The sequence below is a fragment of the Bubalus bubalis genome, chromosome 6 (genome assembly GCF_019923935.1).
Source record: "Bubalus bubalis isolate 160015118507 breed Murrah chromosome 6, NDDB_SH_1, whole genome shotgun sequence".
Classification (NCBI taxonomy): domain Eukaryota; kingdom Metazoa; phylum Chordata; class Mammalia; order Artiodactyla; family Bovidae; genus Bubalus; species Bubalus bubalis.
In genome coordinates, this window is record NC_059162.1 from 114009844 (window position 1) to 114035558 (window position 25715).

Below are 25715 nucleotides of genomic sequence, written 5' to 3' on the forward strand. Positions count from 1 at the left end.
TCAAAATAAAATGGTTTTCCTTCTTATTTCTATTTTTTCTTAAGTTATGTCACCTCATTCTGGGGCTTCCCAGATGGCACTAGGGCTAAAGAACCAGCCTGCCAATGCAGGAGACTTGGGTTTGATCCCTGGGTCAGGAAGATCCCCTGGAGGAGGGCATGGCAACCCACTCCAGTATTCTTGCCTGGAGAATCCCATGGGCAGAGGACCCTGGTGGGCTACAGCCCATGGGGTCGCAAAGAGTTGGACACAACTGAAGTGACTTAACACATCTTCTTTCTGAGTTTTTCTCATTTATATCTTGTGTCATTTTCTTAATATCTCTGAGTTCATTTAGGAAAGGTGTGTTACAATTTCGACCTGTTTATGTTGAGCATATTTTTTTCATATACAAGGATGTTATTCTGCTTCTTAAATTCTTCTTTTTCTTACAGTAATTTTGTATGGAATTTGACCTTATGCTTTTCTACTCCTCAACTTTATGTGAATTTTGGCTCTCTTGAATTTTAAAGATTTTTATCATATACTCTGTGTGTGTGTGTGTGTGTGTGTGTATACACACAGATAGAGAGAGAGTGCTTTCTGAGATCTGTCCTCTTCTGTTACCCTCTCCTGTTTTTATATTAATGATCGCGCCCCTCCATCCACGTGTCTTTATCTTGCTCAGTTTTGACTGCACTGTCAGCTTCTCCTCAGTGGGCTCCTATACTGAAAGGCGGCTCTGGCTGCCGCATTTCCAGCACTCACAGAAACTAGGCTGATCAGACCCTCTTCAAGGGCTCAGGCGTTTATCCACTATTACAGCAGGGGGTGTGTCTTAGTCGCTCAGTCCTATCTGACTCTTTGCGACCCCATGGGCTGTAGCCCACCAGGTTCCTCTTTCCATGGGATTCTCCAGACAAGAATACTGGGGTGGGCTGTCACTTTCCTCCTCCAGGGGATCTTCCGGACCCAGAGATTGAACCTGCATCTCCTGTGTCTCCTGCATTGCAGGTAGATTCTTTACCACAGAGCCACTAGGGAGGGGAAAGATTCTAGTTCAATCTGCTCTTCTCAAACTGCCCCGCCATGCTTTCCAGTGAGCATTATTGGCTGTTCAGTGGGTTCTTCTTTGCTAAGGTCCATTAGGCACCCTGTTCCTTCACTCTTCTTCACTCCCATAGACACTGATAACACTGGTAACGGTTGGTAATATGTCCCCATCAGTATGGGAGATCATTGGAACCCCCTGTCACCTAGCTGTGCTGTAAATGTTGTCTATCCACTTCAGTTCCGCTTTCCAGATGTCTGTTTATATGTGGGATTCAGAGAGATCTAAAAATTTTGCTGCCGTTTTCTGAGGGTTATCCATTTGCTTTATCAAAGATGAATGTTTGATCAAGTTAGAAATTGGTAGAATATGTATGTTACGTTGTGCTATGTTGTGTTATACTATATTATATTATGTTCTATTATATATATATACACACACACACACTATAGTCTCAGGAGTACTTCTAATTTTCTATAAACCAACAAAATACTCCTTAATCCCTCACCACCCAGTAGCCCAGGGCAGAGCTTCTCAGCTCTCATGTGCATGGAATCTGCCTGGAAACCCTGTTGCATGTGAATTCGGGTCCAGTGCATCTGCAGGGAGGACCAGGGCTTCTGCACCTCTTACTGCTTCCAGGTGACGTCATGGCTGGTTGTTCACAGACCACAACTAAGTACCGAAGGTCTGGGTGTCAGCAATTGTCAGCACATTTTTGGAAGATTGGAAATACACACAGTAGATGATTTTAATGAAGGATCACTCTCAGTAATTTCCCAAAATAAGTACTACTCTTGTAAGAGCGGCTTATTTTTTTAAATTATAAATGAAACTGAAATTCAATGCTGACTACTCTGAGAGCCTTAAACTACACAATGGCACAAACATTCCTTCCTTTAACCCTCCCTCTTCTGATTTTTATAAATGGTAAAATGTGATAAGGTTAACTTGCACTTCCTTTAGAACTGGAATGCAAACCTGAATTTTTTACTTCCTTTTCCTTCTTCTTGGGGATCATGCTTCACCTTACTTGGAAATGCATAATTTCCTATCTTAGTCTTTGTCATCTTTACCCAATATTTTCTTTATTTTCATCTAAAACGTGGCCGAATCTTTTAACAAATTCTCTCCAATTTTACCACGGGTACATCAGTTTGGAGGTGCTGCTTTATAACTTCAGCTTCATCTTATCTAGAACAACACAGCTCTGTTACCATGGCTGCTATTTAGAAAGTGAGGAAACCAACATGTGACGTGAGAACACGACTTCTGGTTAAATGACTAGTCTCCAGGTGTCACAGTGTTGCTTCTTATTACTTGAAGCTGAAGCAAATTTTATTTTAAAACACAGCATGTGTACCAGTGTGATGTATTCCAATGCCATCTAGATCCACATTGAATAAATTATGTTAATTGGCTCAGCAAAGAATGAAGGGCTGCATGGGGAATAGCACTGTTTCATAATCAGAGAGAAAAGGAACTATGCCAGTTTTATCAAATGCCACATTAATGATTAAACAAATTAACAGAGAGTCATAGAGTTCCAAAAATAGCCTGCAGCAGATGGAGACTCTTAGAGCTCACTACTTTTGAGTTAAGCCTTGTTCACTGTAGAACACGGGCGCCTGCTGTGGACACCATCACCACCTCCTTGGTGACGATATTTGCCCCTCTCCAGCCCCACCTCTGGGGTCTGATAGTGTGGGTCTGCTGGGCCTTGGGGACTGCATTTTGACGAGATCTCCAGTGATTCTCAGGCAGTAAAGAATCTGTCTGCAATGCAGGAGACCCAGGATCGATCCCTGGGTCTGGATGATCCCCTGAAGGAGGAAATGGCAATCCACTCCAGTATTCTTGCCTGGAGAATCCCATGGACAGAGGAGCCTGGTGGGCTACAGTCCATGGGGTCGTAAAGAGTAGGACACGACCGAGCAACTAACACACCGGTGATTCTGATGCTCTGTCAGAGTAGGAAATTGCAGTTAGAAGGATCCCCATGGAGGATGTATCCCGGGACACCAAGCTCTGGGAAGCAAGCCTGGCTGGTCACCAGAGGGTGTGACCAAAAAGCCACTGTGCCTGCGTCTCCCACCACCGCCCCCCTCAGCTTTGCTCAGCAGAGGCACATTCTTTTGCCTGTGACTGTAAACTCTGGTCGGTCCCTAGGCTTTCTTTCCCTTTCATATAACTGATGGTCCCAGTACTGCAGGCATCATAGCTCTGCAGCTCAGCTATGGGAATGATGGGTTCTAGGAATTCAAATCTTGAGATAACCTATGTGTTAGTTTGTCAGGGCTGCCATAACAGTGACCCCCACACTGGGTAGCTTAAACCAGGGTTTAGAATTCATAGTTCCAGAGGCAGGAAGCACTGAAATCAAGGTGTCTGCACAGTTGGTTTCTTCTAAGGGGCAGCAGGGAAGGTTATGTGAGGGCATCTCTCTTTGGTTTATAAATGGACATCTCTGTCCCCCACCCTCCACCCCCCATTGTCTTCCCTCTTGCTTGTCTCTGTGTCTTCTTTATAAGGACATCATACAAGTGTGCTCAGTCGTGCCCAACCCTTTGTGACCCCCATGGACTGTAACCCACCAGCCTCCTCTGTCCATTGGACTATCCCAAGCAAGAATACTGCAGTGGGTTGCCATCTCCTCCTCCATGGGATCTTCCTGACTCAGGGATCAAACCCACATCTCATGCATCTCCTGCACCGGCAGGTGGATTCTTTACCGCTGAACCACCTGGGAAGCCCTGCATAAAGACACTAGTAATATTGAATTAAAGGCCCCCTCCTCAAAGATTTCATCTTAGGTTGACCATCTGCAATGATCATATTTCAAAATAAGATCACTTTCACAGAAATTGGGGATTAAGGCTTTAATATTTGGGAGAAGGGAACCCAATTCAACCCATAACAACCCTTAAGGCCACTGTGATTGAAAAGATCAGCGTGATCTTAAGAGTGAGTTATAAACTTTAGAAAACACAGCGGAGAAGCCTTTTAAGTCTTCTTGAATTGCATGCATTCACAATTCATTGCATAATTGCATTACCTTGCTGCTGGCTCCTGCTCTGAAGGCCCCTGTTGATAAGTTGATGACTACCCTTCTTTGTTCATTAAATGATGAGGTTGGGAATACCTCTTACCCAGAACAAGGAAATGTTCTTTCCCCCAGACATGATAACTTCCAAGCACTGTAGGGCACACTGTTACTAGGAAAGCTAATTAAGGTGGAACATGAGAACTGGCAGAAAGTTAGTGTTGGCTGGTGAATTAGGCAAATTCCTGACCTTTTCAGTGTCCATCTGAACAAGCTCTTGGCCTGCGGCTTGGCTCCTGGTGAGTGAAACTGCGGGGATCGGTCTACTTCCCCTGCACCTCCTCCTATGCCCTGTGCCCCCCTGCCCACTGCTCAGTACCCCAGGGACTAGGACAGACCCCGCCCTGCTCTCCCTCCTGCATGCTGGTTTTCACAGCCCATCTCTAGTGGTGCTTGGCTTGCTGTCTGCGTGAAGTCTGAGGGGAATTCACAGGTGCCCCCACCCTTCCTCTCCCAGCCGAGGTCTAGCAGAGGAGGAGGAGCCAGGGCAGCCCCGTGGTTCCAGCTTGAACACAGCTGCAGAGGGTCAGAGCATAAGTATTTCCCAGAGACTTTAAAGCATGTGGGGATCTCAAAAGTAAAGCCATTCTGGGTGTTTCCATCAACTGCATGCAGTCTATTTTACAGCTGACACTTGAGAGCTTTCGCATCTGACCTCCCCGGCCTGCTGCAATACCTGTGCTGCAACCAGACCAGGTACACGTTCACATTCACAAACCCAAGTCGCAATAGACTCCTCCTCCTCCCGCCCCTCAGCCAATCCGCGCCATCTAGTCCGTGTAACCACGCCCCCATCTTCTTAAGCTCTTCCCACCACCTTCACCCTGCCCTTCCTCTACTCCTTCTGATCTACTGCAGTAACTTCCTCCCATGCCCCACTGGGTACATCGCACGGAGTCCTGTCACCTTCTTTCTTCCCCCAGCAGATCAGAATCTTGGAGGGGGAGGCTCCTGCAATTACGGGTTGTCAGATCTTGGGCAAGATTCCAACCCTCTGTGCCCCAGTGGTCTAGCCTGTAGGAGGAGGAGGATGATAATAATAGTACCTATATGGCAGGGCTACCATCAGGAGGAGGCAATGAGATCATATGTACGCCACTCCACATAGTAAGTGCTCAGTTAAGTCTATCTATTCTTAGATGCCTTTGCAATGTGGCCCTCCATATTTCTTATCACACATAGAACAGCTATTTTTACATACTTTGATCCCCATATTAGAGTAGAAGGCCAAGAAGGTAGTGGCTTTCGCTTATTCACGTTGTTGCCTAGTACTTAGTACTGTGCCCAGAATACACTGTCATCAATAAATAGTTGAATGATGAATGCATGAAAGCATAGAGTCATGGTGGTGTTGGAGAAGACTCTTAAGAGTCCCTTGGGCTGCAAAGAGATCCAACCAGTCAATCTTAAAGGAAATCAGTCCTGAATATTCATTAGAATGATTGATGCTGAAGTTGAAGCTCCAAGACTTTGGCCACCTGATGCGAAGAGTTGACTCACTGGAAAAGACCCTGATGCTGGGAAAGATTGAGGGCAAGAGGAGAAGGGGATGACAGAGGACGAGATGGTTGGATGGCATCACCAACTCAATGGACATGAGTTTGAGCAAACTCCAGGAGATGGTGAAGGACAGGGAAGCCTGGCGTGCTGCAGTCCATGGCGTCACAAAGAGTCTGACACCACTGAACGACAACAACCGAGTGAATGAATCTACCTTATATCTCAGCATTTGAACCATCAAAACTCTTTGTCCTGTTTAGTTGTAAAAGCTCAAATTTATTTTTGATTAGAATTAATTATCTATAAATGTTAGGAGACTAAAAATGAAATTTTTGAAAATTCGTATGTAGACAAAGAAGTAAATGTTGACCCTGAAGAAATGTTTCCACTCTTAATTACAGTGGTGGCTATCTTTCCTGCTATAATAATAGTGTTCTCCTTAAGCAAAGCAGTTTTGGAATTCTTTTTATAAAGGCACATGATTTTTTAAAAATTGTATTCTGTATTATGTACAGATTTGTAATCTTTTCATCCCAGTCATGTCTTTTAATAATAAAGCTTCGGGCTTATGTGCAAAATACAAGAACCACAGCTTTCATATGAAAGCAAGACCTATCTGAATTGTCTTCAAACTAATTCAAACAAGGAAAGACATTTTTAAGATGAAAACAGTGCAAAATGTTCCTTTTTACTGAACAGTGAAACCTTTATTATCTATCATAGCCAATTTTATATATCAACTTCTCTGTGCCACAGAGGCCAGTGTTTGATCAAACACAAGTCTAAATGTTGCTGCAAAGGCCTTTTTTTTTTTTTCAGATGTGATTAACATTTAAATCAATGAACTTTGGACAAAGCAGATGAACCCCCATGATGTGGGTGGGCCTCGTGCAATCAGCTGAAATCCTCAAGAGAGAAGACTGAGGTCGGCTGAAGAAGAAGGAATTCTGCCTCCAGATGGCCTTCAGACTTCACTGTCTTCCCTTTAAATTGGCCCATAAGCACATGAACCAATTCCTTAAAATAGATTAAAAATCTCTCTCTCTCTTTCTCCCTTTATACACACACACCTACACACATCCAACTATTGATTCTGTTTCTCTGTAAAATCCTGACTAATAGAATATCCTTTGTAAAATTTTAAATGAGTTTTTTTTTCCTTTCCAGTTGCATAAACAATTCAAATTTAATTTGGGGGTGGGAGGGGGGACTTCCATGGTGGTCCAGTGGCTAATTCTCCATGCTTCCAATGTATGGGGCCTAGGTTCTATTCTCAGTCAAGGAACTAGATCCCACATGGTGCAGCCAAAAGAGCCCATGTGCTGGGCTGCGAACACTGGTGCAGCCAAATAAATAAAAATAAAAATATATATATTTTAATTTAACTTGGGGATTTTCCTACCCAGCGTGTAAACATGGAAGAGAAGACATCAACATGGCAGGGTCATGACTCAGTGTGGGATACCTACCCACTAGGCAAGGAGATCCAACCAGTCCATTCTGAAGGAGATCAGCCCTGGGATTTCTTTGGAAGGAATGATGCTAAAGCTGAAACTCCAGTACTTTGGCCACCTCATGCGAAGAGTTGACTCACTGGAAAAGACTCTGATGCTGGGAGGGATTGGGGGCAGGAGGAGAAGTGGATGACAGAGGATGAGATGGCTGGATGGCATCACCGACTTGATGGACATGAATGTGAGTGAACTCCGGGAGTTGGTGATGGACAGGGAGGCCTGGCCTGCTGCGATTCATGGGGTCGCAAGGAGTCAGACACGAGTGAGCGACTGAACTGAACTGAACTGAGGCTCTCTAGTGCACATTCATCACAAGCCTACCCCCTGCAAGCACAGCACTGACTTCTAGGTTGCCCACTAGCAAATCCCATCAAAATCATCAAAATGACCACTAGACATGAATCAGCATCATTTTTTTTTTTTTAAACCAGGATTGCTGAGCACTTTGGAGTAAAATAATAGCAGGCACTGCAAACCTCTATGTGCACCACAAAGTGGGGGGAGACCCTCTGCTCCTTCTGCCACTACTTCAGTCTCAGTGAGCAAAGAGTGCGGTCAACTCATCCAGCCCTCTGGGAAACTCTCCCCCGCAATCACGTTGCTTCATGATCTGCATACAGATTTCTCAGGAGGCAGGTAGTGTGGTCTGGTGTTCCCATTTCTTTGAGAATTTTCCAGTTTGTTGTGATCCATGCAGTCAAAGGCTTTGGCATAGTCAATAAAACAGAAGTAGATGTTTTTCTGGAATCTCTTGCTTTTTCTATGATCCAGCAGATGTTGGCATTTGGATCTCTGGTTCCTCTGCTTGAACACCTGGACATTCTTAGTTCACGTACTGTTGAAGCCTCGCTTGGAGAATTTTGAGCATTACTTTGCTAGCATGTGATATGAGTGCAATTGTGCGATAGTTTGAGCATTCTTTGGCATTGCCTTTCTTTGGGATTAGAATGAAAACTGACCTTTGCAGTCCTGTGGCCACTGCTGTTTTCCAAATTTGCTGGCATATTGAGTGCAGCACTTTCTCAGCATCATCTTTCAGGATTTGAAATAGCTCAACTGGAATTCCATCACCTCCACTAGCTTTGTTCATAGTGATGCTTCCTAAGGCCCACTTGACTTTGCATTCCAGGATGTCTGGCCCTAGGTGAGCGATCACACCATCGTGGTTATCTGGGTCATTAAGATCTTTTTTCTATAGTTCTTCCGTGTATTCTTGCCACCTCTTCTTAATATCTTCTGCTTCTGTTAGAGGTGTTTATATATAAAACACAGAGTGGAATATTACTCAGTCATAAAAAAGAAAGACATAGAGCCATGTGCAGCAACATGGATGGACCTAGAGACGATCACCCTAAGTACAGTAAGTTAGGCAGAGAAGGACAAATATCATGATATCACTTATATGTGAAACTAAAAAAATTATAGAAATGAAATTATTTGCAAAACAAATAGACTCACAGACATAGAAAACAAATGTGTGGTTACCAGAGGGGTTATGGGATTGAGGGAAGGCATATGGGATTAACATATACACACTGCTTCCCTGGTGGCTCAGATAGTAAAGAATCCGCCTGCAATGCAGGAGACCCAGGTTCAATCCCTGGATCGGGACAATCCGCTGGAGAAGGAGATAGCTATCCAGGGTAGTTTTCTTGCCAGGAGAATCCTCATGGACAGAGGAGCCTGGCAGGCTTCAGTCCATGGGGTTGCAAAGAGTCCGACATAACTAATAACTAACACTTTCACATTTTCACTACAGATAAAACAGATAAACAGCAAGGGCCTGCTGTATAGCACAAGGAACTCTATCAATGTCTTGTCATAACCTATAATGAAAAGAATCTGAGAAAGAATAGATGTATAAATGAATCACTTTGCTCTGTACCTGAAGCTAGCACAACACCGTACATTAGCTATACTTCAATTTTTTTTTAATGGTTAAGGAAAAAAAAAGCACAACCCCAGCAGAGTCTGTTTGCCAGGGCTGATGTATGGATGCCTGGAGCGGCGATTACTGTCTCCTGGGATTGCGAGGCTGGAAGGCTGGGAAGGTGGGTCTCACCATGGACCACAGTCCTGCCCCAAGGACAAGGTGCTTCTGATCAGAAGCCAAGGAAGCCAGGCAAGGACACACCGAGGTTACAGAAATCAGAGCCTGTGAGCAGCCCTGGAAGCTCTCACAGAGCCCCACTACTATTCTGTGACCCTAAACCTACTCGTACCTCAGATCTAAGAGAACCCCTGACTCACCCCCTAGACCTTCACTCCCATCGAGGAGACTTGCCTGGCAGAGCTGGCCCTGCTGGGGGACATCTGCCCAGGATGGTCCCCACTCCAGCCACTCTCCACCTGCTCCATCATCTGCCCCACGGCACACATGCTTTAGACAAATACATTTGCCATAATTTAACATTAATTAAAAATAATGATGCTCATCTCTCATAGGATGCACCTAATCAATCAGGTGGCCATGCCTTTTGTATTTTTCCAGCCTGGAGAAGTCAAAACAAGGTCCTCTCTTTCTCCCACTTGAAAGTCTCACAAGATTCCCGTGCTTATAGCTGTCCCGCATCAGGGCCGCTGTTTCCCCAAGACCTTTTGCTGCTGTAAGGATTTGGGGGCTCACAGGGGGTTGTCGGTGTGACTGTTTGGAAGCAGATGCTCTTTCTTACGCTTGCTTTTCCTCCTCCTTCCCCCCACTGACGTCTGCACCTTGGCAGGAAAATGCACCTCCCTGCCCTGGTACCGGCTGAGCTCTGGTGGGAGAAAGACAGGCCCTGGGATGCTCTTCCTGCCGCTGTAAGTGATACCCGCGACCCTTCCCACAGCCTCCCCGAGGCCCCAACCAGCTGCAGCTGCTGAGAGCACACTGTCGGCCTTTGTGAGATCCCACACACGAGTGAATCAAAGAACAGGGATTAGAGCCAGTGCGTCAGCTGGATGTGCCTGTGGGCCCCAGTGGAGGACTGCCAAGTCTCTGGTCTCCACCCCGCGGTGCGTGTCTGCAACCCCGGAGACACCCTGGCCAGAGGGGGATGAGAAAACGGCATCAGCTCAGAGATCCCTGTTGTCATCCAGACCCCATGGTACCGCCATGCTCCACCCCGAGACTGCATCCACTCGTCTCTGGTTAAACCCACGACGGTTCTGCTACCCACCCTATGGGCACATGCCCCATTCTGAAATAAGGAAAAGCTAAGCCTCAAAGCTGAGCCATTTTACCCAGCTGGTGCATGATGGAGCTGGGATCAAGGTGAGACCTGCCTACCCCTGAACTCTACCCATCCTGATACTCCAACTTTGCAAATGGGTGTTCTGCTGGGTGTCATCCTTTGGGTCTGGGGAGCCCCACTCTGAGATGGGTGTCATTATTCCTGTGGGTTGTAGATGGCCCTCCAATGGGATGGTTCTCACGGGGTGAGTGGGGGGCGGGTGGGGATGGGGAGTTTGCTCCCCAGGGGATATCTGGCAATGTCTGGAAACATTCTGGGTTGTCACAACCTGGGAGTGGCGAAGAACTCTGCTACTGGCCCCTAGCGGGTACAGTCAGGGGTGCTGGTAAACATCCTACTGTGCACAAAACGGCCCCTAAGATAAAGATTTATTCAGCCCCAAATGGCCATCATGCAAGGCTGAGAAAACCACCCTCCAAGATCCAGACAGAGCTAAGCCCCTACTGGTTTCCCCAATTAGCCAAAAACATGGTTAAGGGAGAGTAAAGACTATTCTCTCTAATTATTCATTTATATGACCAGTATTTACTGAGTGCCAGCTATGGGCTAGCAAGATCCCCTGGAGGAGAAAATGGCAACCCACCCCAGTATTCTTGCCTGGAGAATCCCATGGGCAGAGGAGCCTGGTGGGCTTCAGTCCATGGGGTGGCAAAGAGTCGGACACGACCTAGCAACTAAACAGCAACAACAGAAGCTATGGGCCAGCACTCCTCTGACTGCAGGAGACTAACCAGTGAGCCGGAGATATGCTCCCCGGAGCTGATGTTCTAAAGGGGCATGAGGTGAGAGACAGAAACCAGTGAATCAACAACAGAAAAATGGTGGATGATGATAAGGACTATTTGGAGAACTGCTGGTGAGTGCAGCCATGAAATTAAAAGATGCTTGCTCCTTGGCAGGAAAGCTATGACAACCTAGAAAGCATACTAAAAAGCAGACATTACTTTGCCGACAAAGGTCCATCTAGTCAAGGCTATAGTTTTTCCAGTGGTCATGTATGGATGTGAGAGTTAGACTATAAAGAAAGCTGAGCACCAAAGAACTGATGCTTTTGAAATGTGGTGTTGGAGAAGACTCTTGACTTCTTGGACTGCAAGGAGATCCAACCAGCCCATCCTAAAGGAAATCAGTCCTGAATATTCATTGGAAGGACTGATACTGAAGCTGAAAGTCCAATACTTTGGTCACCTGATGGAAAGAACTAACTCATTGGGAAAGACCCTGAAGCTGGGAAAGATTGAAGGCAGGAGGAGAAGGGGACAACAGAGGATGAGATGGTTGAATGGCATCACTGGCTCAATGGACATGAATTTGAGTAAGCTGCAGGAGTTGGTGATGGACAGGGAAGCCTGGTTTGCTGCAGTTCATGAGGTTGCAAAGAGTTAGACATGACTGAGCGACTGAACTCACTGACTGAACAAGGTGGTATTAAGAAGGAATGAGCATCTGGTTTTGACCTGGTGGTCAAAGTGCCCCCCTGCAGGAGTGATATGTAAGCTGAGGACTGAACCACAAGGTGTCAGCCACTGACATATCTCAGGAAGAGAGTTTTCTAGGCAGAGAGGAAAGTGACTGCACAGATTCAAGGCAGGGAACAGCTTCATGTATATGAGAAACTGACAAAAGCCAAAGTAGGAAAGGGAAATGGGAAAGAGGAGGGATAAAACTTGGGGGCTACTATAGCTTTCCAGGGACAGGGCCTTAGAATGTCACCTGGGGTGAGAGGACCTACTGGAGGGCTTGATAAGAGACTGATGGGCTCTGCTCTCTTTCCAAAGATGGTCCACTGATTACAGATGGGCTAGAAGGGAGCAGAGGCTTCCATTTAGATGGTCACCGGGTGATCCTGGGGGAGTGATGGGGGTGTGGTGGTGAGAGTGGGGTAAAGGGAAGTCCAGAGATGGGGAAGTGGGTTTCAGAACTCAGCATTTCTTCTGAAGGGATGAAGACAGGACTGGATAAATCCTGTATGTGGCTTGGGCAAAGGAGACCTGTGTGAGAAGCAAGTTAGGGGAGGGAAGTTAAAACTAGGCAGATGTTTTTAGCCAATTCAGCTTCAGAGGTACATGTGACCCCCTCATGGAGCTGTCAGCAGGCAGCTGGGTCTCATCAGTGGACTGGAGTTCTCAGACGATGGAGCTGGAGAGATGGACAGCCTTAGGAGCTTCTCAGGAATTGCTGAAACGGATCCTCCCCCAGCCCCTCGCTTCAGTTCATGCGACTAAATGGGGCACTGCTGGGGTGAGACTGTGCTGCGAGCAGGTAATGTCAGCTCCCAGAACGCCATGCCTGCCATCGCGATCTCTCTAAACATAGCAGATGACTTTTCTTCCTTCCCTCCCTTCGAATATGTGCAAACTGCCTTCTGGAGGAGCCCAGTGCTGGGCTCTAATGTCCCGTAATGAACAGGAGAGGAGGGGTATTAAGGAGGGATGGGAGGCAGAGGCCGGGGAGGAAGGACACGAGCAGCCGTCATCCAATGCTGGGACCTCTGCACACTCACTAATGCCTACAGGGACTTCTCCCCAGAGGAGATGGACAGTCCTCCAGGACCTTTGACGGGACAGGGAGCCCAGTGACTTGCACTTCCTGGAAATTTACAAACATGCTGGGAATTACAGAAAGGTGCCTGGCCTGTCTTGACCTTATTTGTCATACTGCCGGACAATCATGGTGCCTGGATCCCCGTGGCCTCTGCCCCTTTGATGGTCCCGGATATTCCCCCTCCCCCCTAGCTCTCCTGGCCTCTCACACACAGTTTCCTGGACAAGAAAGGCAAGGGGGGTGCTCTCTCGCCACCAGGGACTTAGGTCTTAGAGTTAATGACCTTCTAAAAAAGATACGGTTCTGCCTTGTTACTCTAATGCAAGAGCTCCTGAAGCCTTCAGAGAACTGGGTAGGTCTTCCTGCTTCAAAGGCAAGCAACCAAGGGGTGGAAGTGGAAATGGGGGAAGAAAGAGACTGAACATCTCCTGGTTTCTCACTGCACACCAGGCACTGTGCTCGGTGAAGATGTATTCCTTCACCAAAGTCACAAAATAACCCTTCCAGGTGGGTGTGATTTGGGTTGGTGGGAATAGAGATTCAGAGAAATTGAGTAGCTTACTCAAGTAACATAAAAATAATAGGGAAGAAAAACCTCTCAGCTCTGGGATTTTTGAAGATGCTTGGGGTCACCCTGCTGCTGCCCTGATGGTCCCAGGAAGCTGTCACATTAACTGCAGGCCAAGGCTCTGTTTTGAGAGCTGGGACTGAAGAACTACTTGTCCCCAGGAAAATTTCTGATCACCAGTCTCAGTCACCCTTCGGCACAATTCAGTAGTTGCTAGACAGTCACGGACTTGCAGCGCCGTGGCTGCCATCTCTCAGCCGGATTGAGAGTAGTGGGAGAATGCGTGTTGGGGCCACCGTGTTCTTATTGCATCACATCAACCTTTAACTCTGCTCAGACCCCCCTGCCACATCCCTCATCTTGACTTGATGAGTAATATCTAGACTGCAGCACATACAAAGGCTTAGGTTCCCTAATTAGCTGTTTGCCTTGGGGTTGGCGAGGTTCCATTTTCAGCCAAGTAGAAGGTGATCAACAGCACAGATTGTTTGAAATGCCAACTTTCTGCAATTCAAAGCAAATGAAGGGGAAACACTATCTCTGATGTGGTAGAGAAAATTGTCAAGAACATTTGACTCATATGAAGACCCATGGATGAACACTCATCCAGGTTGAGTCAAAAAGCACGTAAGTCGCTCTCGACTCTAAACCAGTACGGTTTTCTCTGATGCATTTACAAGGTTTTCTCAGTGAATCTCATTCTTGATACATTTTAAATTTTATTTAACAAGCATATCTGTGCCAGATACTATTTTAAGTCATTCACAAATATTAACTCGAGTCCCCATAAGACTAAAAGGTGTACTTCTGCTTTTCCCATTCTATAGGAAATACAGGCAAAGATATCCAAGTTCACTAGCAGGTAGGTGGTGTTCCCAGCATCCAAACTCAGATGCCAATCTGCTGTGTCTAAAATGAAAAGAAAGGGAAAAACAGACCCCAAAATTCCCCATTTCTTATACAAATTGTAGAGAACCATTATCTAACATTCATAACTACTTCCCCCAACACTATTCCAACATTCCTTACACACATAACCCTGCCCTCAAAACTAAGAATCACCAAGTTCTCCTTTCTGGTTGGGAAAAAAAAATATCCTGTACCATATTAATAAGCTGTCTCCTTTTTAGATTCAAGTATCACTCACAGAACATAAATCAAAATGGCCCCGTTGGGTCTTTGGTGAACAGTATCTGTTAAGATGTTGGAGGGACAAGATTATCTCTGACAGATGTAAGGGTGGACTATGATAAATTACTGCAAAAGAGAGCAGACTCCTAACTTATTCTAAGACCTTTGACCAATATCAAGAGTAGATTAAATTGCATTCCTTAAAGGAAAAGATATGACATCAAAAAATTCTACTATTAAGCCTGATGAATTGATCTTTGTTAGAATGACAGTGGAGAAGATCCTCTATGTTAAGACTGTTTCTTTTTATTAGTATCCATTTATCATACCACCTTTCATATCTAAGAACTAAGTTGTCACAGCTAGGACAGAGTACAGCTATGGTTTTTCCAATGGTCGTGTATGGATGTGAGAGTTGGACTGTGAAGAAAGCTGAGCACCGAAGAATTGATGCTTTTGAACTGTGGTGTTGGAGAAGACTCTTGACAGTCCCTGGACTGTAAGGAGATCCAACCAGTTCATCCTAAAGGAGATCAGTCCTGGGTGTTCATTGGAAGGACTGATGTTGAAGCTGAAACTCCAATACTTTGGCCCCCTGATGTGAAGAGCTGACTTGTATGAAAAGACCTTGATGCTGGGAAAGATTGAGGGCAGGAGGAGAAGGGGACGACAGAGGATGAGATGGCTGGATGGCATCACTGACTCGATGGACGTGAGTCTGAGTGAACTCCGGGAGTTGGTGATGGACAGGGAGGCCTGGCATGCTGCGGTTCATGGGGTTGCAGAGTTGGACATGACTGAGTGACTGAACTGAACTGAACTTTCATATCTAAAGCCCTGGATTATGCATTTTATCCCCATTGGCTACATTTCTTTCCTCTATTTCTGTGAGTATTCTCCCTCCCTCCCTACCTAAAGGCACCATTTCATTAAAACTCCTGGTGTCTATATCCCAGTCCTTCTGCTATACTCCCAGCAAATGCCTACTCTGTCCTAGCTGTGACAACTTAGTTCTTTTCTCTCAATTCCTAAATGTCCTAAACTGCAGATTCAGGACACAACCAGTTCAAGGTCTCCAGGCCCCTTGGACTTGAGCGTTCTTCCCAATTCTTTCACTTGTTCTTGATTGTCGACTGTGTGGGCAGAATAATACCCACAAAGATGGCCCTGTCTTAATTCCCCAAACCCGTAATATGCTACCTTGGATGGCAAAATAAACTTTCCAGATGTGATTAAGGGCCTAGAGATGGAGGAGATTATCCTGTATTATTCTGTGAGCCTTCAAGGAAATCAGCCCAGAATCTTCACTGCAAGGACTGATGTTGAGGCTGAGGCTTCAATCCTTTGGCCACCTGATGCAAAGAGCTGACTCATTGGAAAAGACCCTGATGCTGGGAAAGATTGAGGGCAGGAGGAGGAGGGGGTGACAGAGGATGAGATGGTTGGGTGGCGTCACCAACCTAATGGACATGAGTTTGAGCAAACTCCAGAAGATGGGGAAGGACAGGAAAGCCTGATGTGCTGAAGTCCATGGGGTCGCAAAGAGTCAGACACGACGGAACAACAGCAGCAATTCTGTGAGCCAATGTATTTGCAGGGGTCCTTATATTCCTTAATAAGAGGAAGACAGGAGTGTCAGAGTCAGAGCTGGAAAAGCGATGGTGAAGGCCAGTCAGATACAGAGAGAGATTAGAAGCTGATACTGCTGGTTTGAAACTGGAGAATGGGGCACTGACCCAGGTAATGCGGGTCACTTCCACGTTCTGGAAAAGTCTAGACAACATTCTTCCCTAGAGCCTCCAGAAGAAACACAGCCCTGCTGACACCTTGATTTTAGCCCAGCAGGGCCCATTTAGACTTCTCATCTCTCGGACCATAAAAAAAGCAATTTGTGTGTGTGTGAAAGCCACTAATTTTACTGTAATTTGTGGGAGCAGCAATAGGCCATAGCACAATTACAGTTCCCATTTCTCCAGAAAATACACCGGAACCTCGCGTCCCCACCAGTTCTAGATCCTCAGCTCTCAGCAGACCTCCACACCTACTATTTTATAAGGAAAAATAGTGAGTCAGATATTTCTTCATCACTTAGTCACGGAGCCCTTCCCCATCCTCAGCTCCACACAGACACCAAACACACTCTTCTTTTACGCTGTCTTTGGTAAAGAACCATAAATTGGTTTCATTGATCTTTCTTAGTTTGTCTATTTTCAACTTTATCAGCTCTGCTCTTATCTTTACTAGTGCTTTCCTTTTGCTTGCTTTGGGATTAATTCACTTTTTTTTTTTTTTTTTCTCATTTCTTACATGTCTTTAAGTGGAAAAATAGATGATTAGTTTGAGATCTTTCTTCTTGTCTAATATGAGCACTTAGTGTTATTCATGTCCCCCTAAGCACTGCTTTAGCTGCGTCCCACAAAACCTGATATGCTGTTTTCATTCCCACTGAGTTCAAAATATTTTCTAATATCCCTTGTGACTTCCTTTTTGACTCATGGTTGCTTCTGAAACATGCTTCTGGAAACATGCTTCTGGTTTAATTTGAAAATATTTGAGATTTTCCCCAGAAACTTTATTACTTTCTAGTTTAATTCCATTATGATCCAAAAAACCTTCATTTTCATGCATATTTTTCTCTGTCAATAAATGTGTTCATGCCCTACCCATTCTTAAGAATACACCCATCCTTTGATCCTATTTTGCCATACCTATTATTCGCTAACTCCCTTTCGTATTCACTATCTCCTCAACTTCCCTTCAATTCCCTTCTGAACCATGTAGTGGTGTTTGTTTGGTTTCTTCCTGCTTTCCTGAGCCTGGGCCTGTAGACTCCGATTGGTTCCATAAGTTTCTCTAACTTTCTAAGACTCATTCTTTTTGTTTAAACTATCCAGAGCTCATTTTATTTGCGTCTAACCAATAATCCTGACAAGGATCAACTAAAAGTACCAGAAATGTATCTTAGCCACAGCATGTCAAAAATTCTTGCCTAGTTTCAGAATCTCATCACTATGGCAACCACACCTTGTGCTATATAGAAGCAGGTATAGAGGTACAGTGTGCAGAGCCAAGGAAAGAGAGCATTTCAAGGAGGAGGAGGTAATGAACTGGGGCACGTTCTTTTGAGAGGTCAGGTAAAGAGAAGGCTAAAAATGACCATTTGGTTTGGCAATGTGGAGGTCTACACTGAAATGGCCACATAATTCATCATATAAACTGAGGCTGTGTTGAAAGTGAAAGGAGTCACAATTAATTAAGCCAGAATCATAGGCTCTAAGCCAACTCTGTCAGGCAAACTGAGACATGCAGTGGCCAGGTAAAGATGTCTGAGGGGATCCATGACTAGGAGGCTGCATCCTTGGTGGGATTTTTATCCCAAGTGCTTGCTTTGGGGGCTGTGAGACCACTCAAAGGTAGAACCGAGCTGGGATGCTTCTGAACCAAGCAGGCTCTGAGCCAGTCATCAGATGGCTCATTACCCATGCTCAGCTCTGTGCACAAGCCCAGGGGAGACTCATGACACTTGCAGATGCTGTGATGTGCCACCCATGGGAGTCCTGGCAAATTCCCCAAGGTCCCACTGTTCTCTGATAACCTAACCATGCATCCATCAAAAGGGAGGACAGTGCTGGGCTCCCCACAGGCTCACCTCCCTCTAGGAGACTGAACCACTCCATTCATGATAAAATGACTCAGAACTTGGATCTGGGTTTGAATTTTACCAACTCTATACACTTTGACTTCCATTCCGCACACACTCACCTCCCATCTCTATGGCTGCTCTGACGCTAATATCCGTTCTCAATTCTCTTGTTGGTTTTCTCTGCAGGATTTGATTTGCAGCCCCTTTAAAGCTGCACCCCAGTGATTTCTGATCAGTTGGCCGGCTCCGAACCGCAGTCAGCACTCAGCAGGAGAAGGTTCCCACAAGTGCCCCCTTGTGCAAACTACAAATTGGCCTTTGCCATCTGCCTCTATGAGGATTAATTCACAAGCTGTCAGGACTGCTGACCTTCAACACGCACTGACAGAAATTCAGGGTAGAGACCGGGAATGAGACAGAACAGGTCTTCAGATCGGTATCTCCAGGAGAAGATTTTACGAGCCCAATTCTTGCATTTCCTTGCATGTAGACAAGCACTAAAGTCTTTCATGGTGACATGTGCTCCTTGTGACTTTTGCAAAAATATGTGCTTGATTGCCTGTATTCCCCCTCCACTAAAATCATGTCTCTACTGACCTTGCCCCCTAAGGCTTCAGAGAAGCTTCTCAAGACTAACTGAGATGCTATCTCCCAGGCTACAGTCCTCAGTTTGGTCCAAATAAAACTTAGCTCACAGCTCTCACATTGCACGTTCTTTTCCAGCTGACTCTTTGTTCACAGCTGACTCCCTGGGCCGCTTTGTCTTAGCCCCCTATTGACACTGCCATTCTCACCTACCCCAATCTTCCTGGTTCCCGTCCTTTTGTGTCATCTCCTAACCAGGCTCTAACTTACCCTGAACCCCCTCTTTGGTGCCACACCCAGGGTCTGATGGACTCCCCCCATCAGGTTGCATCCACGCCCTGGATCGCGCTGTCCCCAGCTGCTTTGGGGTCTGCATGCTAGACCCCTTCCCAAGCAGGGCCTGTGCCCCAGCCCAGGACCAGTTGCAGACAAGTGGTCAGTCCATCCCGGGACTCTTGCAGCAGACATGACCCAGATCCCTTGACTGGTTCTCAGGCTCATATCTTAGAAGCATTTTAAATCTTGTAATACGTGTCCTGTTCCTAAGATTCTGTTCCCTGTTCTCAGAGCCAGCAGAGCCAGGCCAGGGAGAGGCCCTCAGTTCCCAAATCCCAGCTTCTGCATTTTTAAGCCACTGATTCAAGCTGTCAGCCCTGTCACATTCTCTCCTGCTCGTGGGCATTTTTGTCAGACCTAATTATTTTGTTATATCTCTCTTCCATGGGCAAGTCAGCTTTCCAATTGATTCCATGGCTTATAAAGTGCCTCATTAGCTGCCACAGCTCAGTTGTGGGGGTCCCACTGTTGCTCGGGGTGTGAGTGTGTGCGTGTGAGTGACACACACAGGGCTGCAGGGCTTGGTGGGGCCACCCCTCCGCTGGGGACCTTGCCCCCCAGGGGGATTCCCAGGGAGACAGGGCAGTTCCTGGGCATGGTGGGGGGTGTGGCAGCCCTGTCCTTGATAGTCTGCCCCTTCACAGAGGTTACTGTTTCAGTGAAGCCCCAGCAATGGCCAGCTGCTGGATTCTTTGGGTGAAATACTCCAAAATGCAGCATCAACCTCAAAGTGAAGAGAGGGAGATCACTGTTTACAGCTGTGGTCCTGGGGTGCGGGAGCCGAGGTGAGAGCATCCAGTCACCACACAGCCCAAGGAGGTCCTGGGGAGGCCCCCTCTGCCCCACAGGATGGTGAGGGCCTGGAAGCCTCTTTGTCTTCCCCAGTGGGAGCCCGGGGCCCAGTGATGAACAGGCCTACAGGTGGGAGGGTGTGCATGCCAGTGTGGGGTGTGTGCAGGTGTGGGGGTGTGAAGGTGTGTGTGAGGTTGAGGGTGTGTGTGTGCCGATGTGGGGGTATGTGCAGGTGAGTGTGTGAAGGTGTGGGGGTGTGCAGGGGTGTGTGAGGCTGAGGGTGTGTGTGTGCAGGTGTAGGGGTGTGCATGTGTGTGTACATGTGTGGAGGAGTGTGTAGGTGTTGGATGTGTGTGCAGGTGTGGGGGTGGATCAGGGAGAAAAGTGTTGGAGGTGGGACCTAGGAGGCAAGAAGAAGGAGGAAGCGGGAAGGAGGAAAGAGGAAGGAAAGCCAGCTCATTTTACAAACGTTTACAGAACATTGTCCTGCATGTTTCACAAAACCAGCAATCCCTAGGACCATATCAGTGTGGCCGGATGCATGGCTCACTGCGCCTCCGGGCTCCCAGACCCGCCGCATTATTCCCCATATCTGACCAGGTCTGGGTCTCAGTTAACTCCAGGTACAGCTGACCTGCAGTGCCGGCCTTCAGGTGACAGAGAACAAGCCCATCGAGGGGTGAAGAAGATTAAGAGCCAGGACATAAAGTTGGACTCGAATAAGGAAGAGCGACCCACCAGAGACCAAAAGCGCTAATTACACATGCGAGCGACCCCGCAGAGGGAGGAACCCCATTCGTTTCCTTGGAGACTCTCGCCTCCAGATCCTGTTTATCCACGTGATGGCCAGCAACAAAGCCGAGTGTAAACTGTAGAAAGGGTCATCAGGGATGCCGGAATCCCACAGGAGTTGGGACACAAAGGATCCTCCACTCGCACAAGGTCAGACCATCCTGGGACAATTTTTTTTTCCCTCCGCGGCCGGGAGGGTGGGCCCTGCATGGGGCAGGGACTCATTCGGGAGGTGCCTGGTCACATCTCTCCTTCCTGCTGAGGGCTCACCCCCTTTCCCAGGACAGCCCTGAGAAAGCAGTTTGTTCGTGACTTTCAGATGCTCTTGGTTAATAGGAGCAAGAAGCGCCCCTCTTCTGATTGTCTGACTTGCCTGCTGGAGCCAGCCAGTTGACAACATCACCTGAACTCCAGGGCCTCACCCGCCAGGCGGCAAAATTCAACCAGACTGACAGCAAAGCGATGCTCACCGAGGCCTCTGGCTCCCACTGAGAGCCCCAGGTCCCAGTCCCTCCTCCAAACTTCCCCCTCCCCAATTCTGGGAGCCCCCAAGGGTCTCTCTGCGCTCTGATGCTGCTCGCCATCCCAGGGGTCCTCTGCAGACCCTGCACCTCTGAGATACGGCATGAGAACACCCACCCCAGCCAGCACCCCACCCCAGGGAACCGAGGCCACCCGAGGATTCATTCTGATGGGCGTCACGGTACTTCAAAGAGTGGGAGGGGGTCCTGGGGGCCCCCAAAGCACTACTCTGCCCCCACAGCTCAGGCCCCTAGGGAGCATTGCCTTCAGCATCATCCCTTAGGGTTCAAATGTGGCCCATGGGGCTGAGCTGGAGATGAGACCAGATCCCACCTTCCCCTCCTGCCCTTCCCTGAGCCCCTCCCCTTTCCTTTTCCCATAGAGAGCAACCTGCAGTTTTGGCCACACCGGGATCTCCGATGCCCCATGGCTGGACCCTGGTTAAGCTGTGTCCACTTGCCCGGTTCAGGAAGCAAAGGGAGCCATTGGTAGCTGTGTGGGGGCAGGGAGAGCAGAGGACCAAGTCAGGAGACCCCTGCCCATCTCCCTGAACATTAACTGCTGGGCAGCCCTGTGACCTTGGACTCAGAGAGGTGGGCCAAATGTTGCTTGTCACACCTGCCCTGTACTGGGGCAGGTAATACTTGGGCAAACTCTGCAGAAACCCTAATGTGCTCTACGCTTGCCAGCTATTGCCCTGATTAATAATAACACTGATAATCACATTAATAGTAATAGATCAGAATTCTCTGGGGGAAATCTCATTAGCGGAATTTACTTCCTCTATGGTATATCAAGAACACAGGTGAGTTGTAAAGACACATCCAGGCATCAGAAGGGGACAAACTCCCCCTCTCCTCTCCCCAGAACAGGAACTACATACAGTAGGGACGGCTGGGGGTGGGGTGGCAAGTCCCCTCTGAGATGCTGGTACAGCTGGGTGGTGCTTAAATTGTCAGGGGAGGGGGACAAGTTAGCAGAATCCATCACGGTGTGAGTTTGCTAGGGCTACTCTAACAAGATGAGACTGAGCACACAGAAAACAAAATGCCCCACGGTAGCAGCTGAGACAGCAGAGTTGTATCTCTTGCAGTTCTGGAGGCTTGAAGTCCAAGATAAACAGGTCCACAGGGCTGGTTCCTTCTGAGGCCCCTCTCTTTCGCTGGCAGACGGCTGTCTTCTCGCTGTGTCCTCGGATGGCCTGCCTTCTTTGTGTGTCTGTGTCCTAATCTCTTCTTACAAGGACACCAGTCACACAGATGTCTACTAAAAGGTGCACAACGTGAGAGTTGCAGGTTGTTTTATTTGGGGCAAAATGAGGACTGCAGCCTGGGAGACAGCCCCTCAGATAGCCCTGAGAGCCTGCTCCAAAGAGGCAGTGGGGCAAGGTCAAGATATAAGATTCTGGTGAAGGGGGAGTTTGATGCAATTAAGCCCTTATTTTACAAAAGGCTTTCTGCTAGTCAGGAGGAGCTGATGTCATCACGAAGGGGTTTAGTGCTTTTTTAGATAGAAGGAGATGCAAAGATGGGGATCATGAACTCATTTCCTGAAAAATATCTAAATATCTAAAGACCTGTTCCACCAGTTTCCCTGGAGCACAGAGTGCCTCACTCTCCACCCCAAACTCCCTGCGGGGATGTTGAAGGTCAACAGCTGCTGCAGCGCAGGGTTCAGTCTCCGCAGAGGCAGATGGCAAATGCCCTTGGTGGTGGTGTTGCTCAGTCACTGGCAAATGCTGTTGGCAAGTGCCAATTTGTAGTTGACCCTGGGTTAGGGCTCTCCCACATGACCTCATTTAACCTTAATTACTTCTTTAAAGACCCCCATCTCCAAATCCAGTTACATTCTGAGGTCCTGGGGGTTAGGACCTCAATCTATAAATTTGAAGCAGGACACCTCATAACAGTCATTATTATTTGATCTTTCCACAACCCAGTAAAAAGGTGGTTAAAGATAAAGAAGTGAAAGAAAGAAAGAGAAGTCATTCAGTCGTGTCCGACTCTTTGCAACCCCATGGACTGTAGCCTACCAGGTTCCTCTGTCCATGGGCTTTTCCAGGCAAGAATAGTGGAGTGGGTTGCCATTGCCTTCTCCAAAAGATAAAGAAACAGAGTTAAAAAACATCGTATGACTGCCTGGGGCTTTAGGACCCGCTGCCCTCTGGAGGGTGTGGTCAATGGACACTGCAGCTCTGCCAAGGTCAAAGTCCCCCAGGGTGGTCCAGCCAGTGACTTGGGGGGATGGCCCTTTCCACCAACGAGGGCCTCCCCTAAGGGGCAGGTCTGCTCCAGGTCCCGTGGCTGGGCAGGGACTTCACAAGGTCTGCACGGTCCGTGGACTGAGAGCTCCCTTGCCCAGCACCCCGACCTCTTTGCGGTTGTTCATCCTCAATAACCATTTGAGCTCCTCACTCTGTCTCAGCCCCCACAGAGGGGAGCAGAGCAGGAGCTGTGTGACTGCCCCTGATCACAGGAAGATACTCTGTCTAGAACAGCCTCCTCTTTGTGCTCAGTCATCCTTAGAGGTGCGGGCTGCTGGGGGGAGCAGGGCGACAGCCGTCTCATACTCCCCTTAAAAATACTAGAGAGGCTTCTCTGCTGCCTCAGTGGTAAAGGATCTGCCTGCCAATGTGGGAGACAGGGGTTCAATTCCTGGTACAGAAACTAAGATCCCACATGTCGTGGAGCAGCCAAGCCCGTGCGCCCCAACTACTGAAGCCTGTGCACCCCAGAGCCCAAGCTTTGCAACAAGAGAAGGAACCGCAATGAGAAGCCCATGCTCATTGCAACTAGAGAAAAGCGCAGGCAGCAACGAAGATCCTGCACAGTCAAAAATGAATAAAAATTTTAAAAACTACTAAATCTCCGTTTAAAAAAAATAATCCTGGAAATTGGTGACAATTGATACCCTCATCTGCTCTGGGTTTGCACAGACGCTTTCTGGAGTGGTTCATCAGAAATGGTCACGGAGACTGGGGTGAGAGACCCCAGGGGTGCAGCGGGTGGGTGGAGGGAAGCTTGTATTCCTCAGGCCTGGACTCACTGTGAAGTCTCAAGCTTAGGGCTCCTCACCACAGCCCCCTTCCAAGGCCCAGGGAGTGGGGATGCAAGTCCCACTGTGCTCCTGATAATCTGTGCTTTTGAGACCTGCCGAAGTCCAACCACAGCTATATTTTTTTCTTAAAGAGAGGCCCTTAAATTGTATAAACTGCAGACCTCAGGAAACTTAGATCCGCCCTTGCTTTTCACAAATACCCTTCTGAAGATGTTAAAATGTTACCACGGGCACCACGACAGCTGTACTGTGTCTCAGTTGCTATGTTACAAACCCAGAATGAACAGGGGAGGGTGGAGAAAGGGAGGGAAATTAACACACGGTTCAGCTGGAAGCGAAAGAGCGGGGCTGGAGGGAGACAAGAGGAGACCTACTGGAGACTGAGAAGGGAACTTACACAAAACAAAAACTGAAACAAAAGGACCCCTAGAAATCCCCGGGAGTGGTATGTCTGCCAGAAGAAGAACACGGATGACAGCATGTAAGGTTACGTGAGAGCGGCCGGGAAACCCACACTCAGAGCATCTTTGCTGACCTCCTTTCACACCCCAAGGGGAACTTTGGCCCAAAGATAGAGAACAACAGAATGCTGAACTGGGGAAAACGCAGAACTGCCGAGATGGCAAGTTGTGCCCGGTGCGTGTGTGCAACTCTTTGCAACCCCATGGACTGCAGCCCGCCAGCCTCCTTGGTTCTTGGGAATTTTCCAGGCAAGAATACTGGAGCGGATTGCCATTTCCTTCTCCAGGGGATCTTCCTGACCCAGGGATTGAACCTGCATTTCCTGTTTGGCAGGTGGATTGTTTACCACTGAGCCACCTGGGAAGTCCCCAAATTGTGCTCAGGCCGCCTGCAAAATGATTCACAAACCTTCCTGGGGCTGAGGGCTGCTCACCGCCCTTGCCCCCTCCTTGCCGACCGGGGTCCCAGACCCGCCAGCCCTGCAGATGTCTGGGGCCATTGAAGGGAATACAATTGCCCCCGCTAAATTTTCCTTTCATGAAGCCCTTCAAAAGTGGTTTTCTCAAAAAAAGAAGCGGTGGTGCTTTCCCATAAAAATGCTGTCTTGTAATTCTCATGCAAGTCGGGGCGGGGGGGAGGGGTGCAGGGTGTGGAGGCAGACCCCCTGGATGCCCGGCTTCCTCAGGCAGTGAAAACAATCATCAGACTGTTCTAGCCCCAGCTGCACCCTGACTAACTAAACAAATGACTCTGGGCTTCTCACTCAACCCCTCCCGTCTCAGTTTCCCCGTCCTTAAAAAGGAATCGTGGTGTTTTTTTAAGAAGCTCAAAAGCAGTCATGCTTCTGAGAGAGCTGGGAAAACCCAAGTGCTATCCAAACATGAAGACTTTATCCTTCACAGT

At 47.7% G+C, this 25715-nt stretch overlaps 1 long non-coding RNA gene across 1 annotated transcript; it reads left to right on the forward strand.

Annotated features, from left to right (window-relative positions):
- Window positions 1–20317: 20317 nt before the first annotated feature.
- LOC123334183 lies at window positions 20318–22576 on the forward strand. Its single transcript, XR_006552016.2, has 2 exons — window positions 20318–20921; window positions 21108–22576. It is a non-coding gene; the product is annotated as an uncharacterized LOC123334183 (long non-coding RNA).
- The last annotated feature ends 3139 nt before the right edge of the window (window positions 22577–25715 follow it).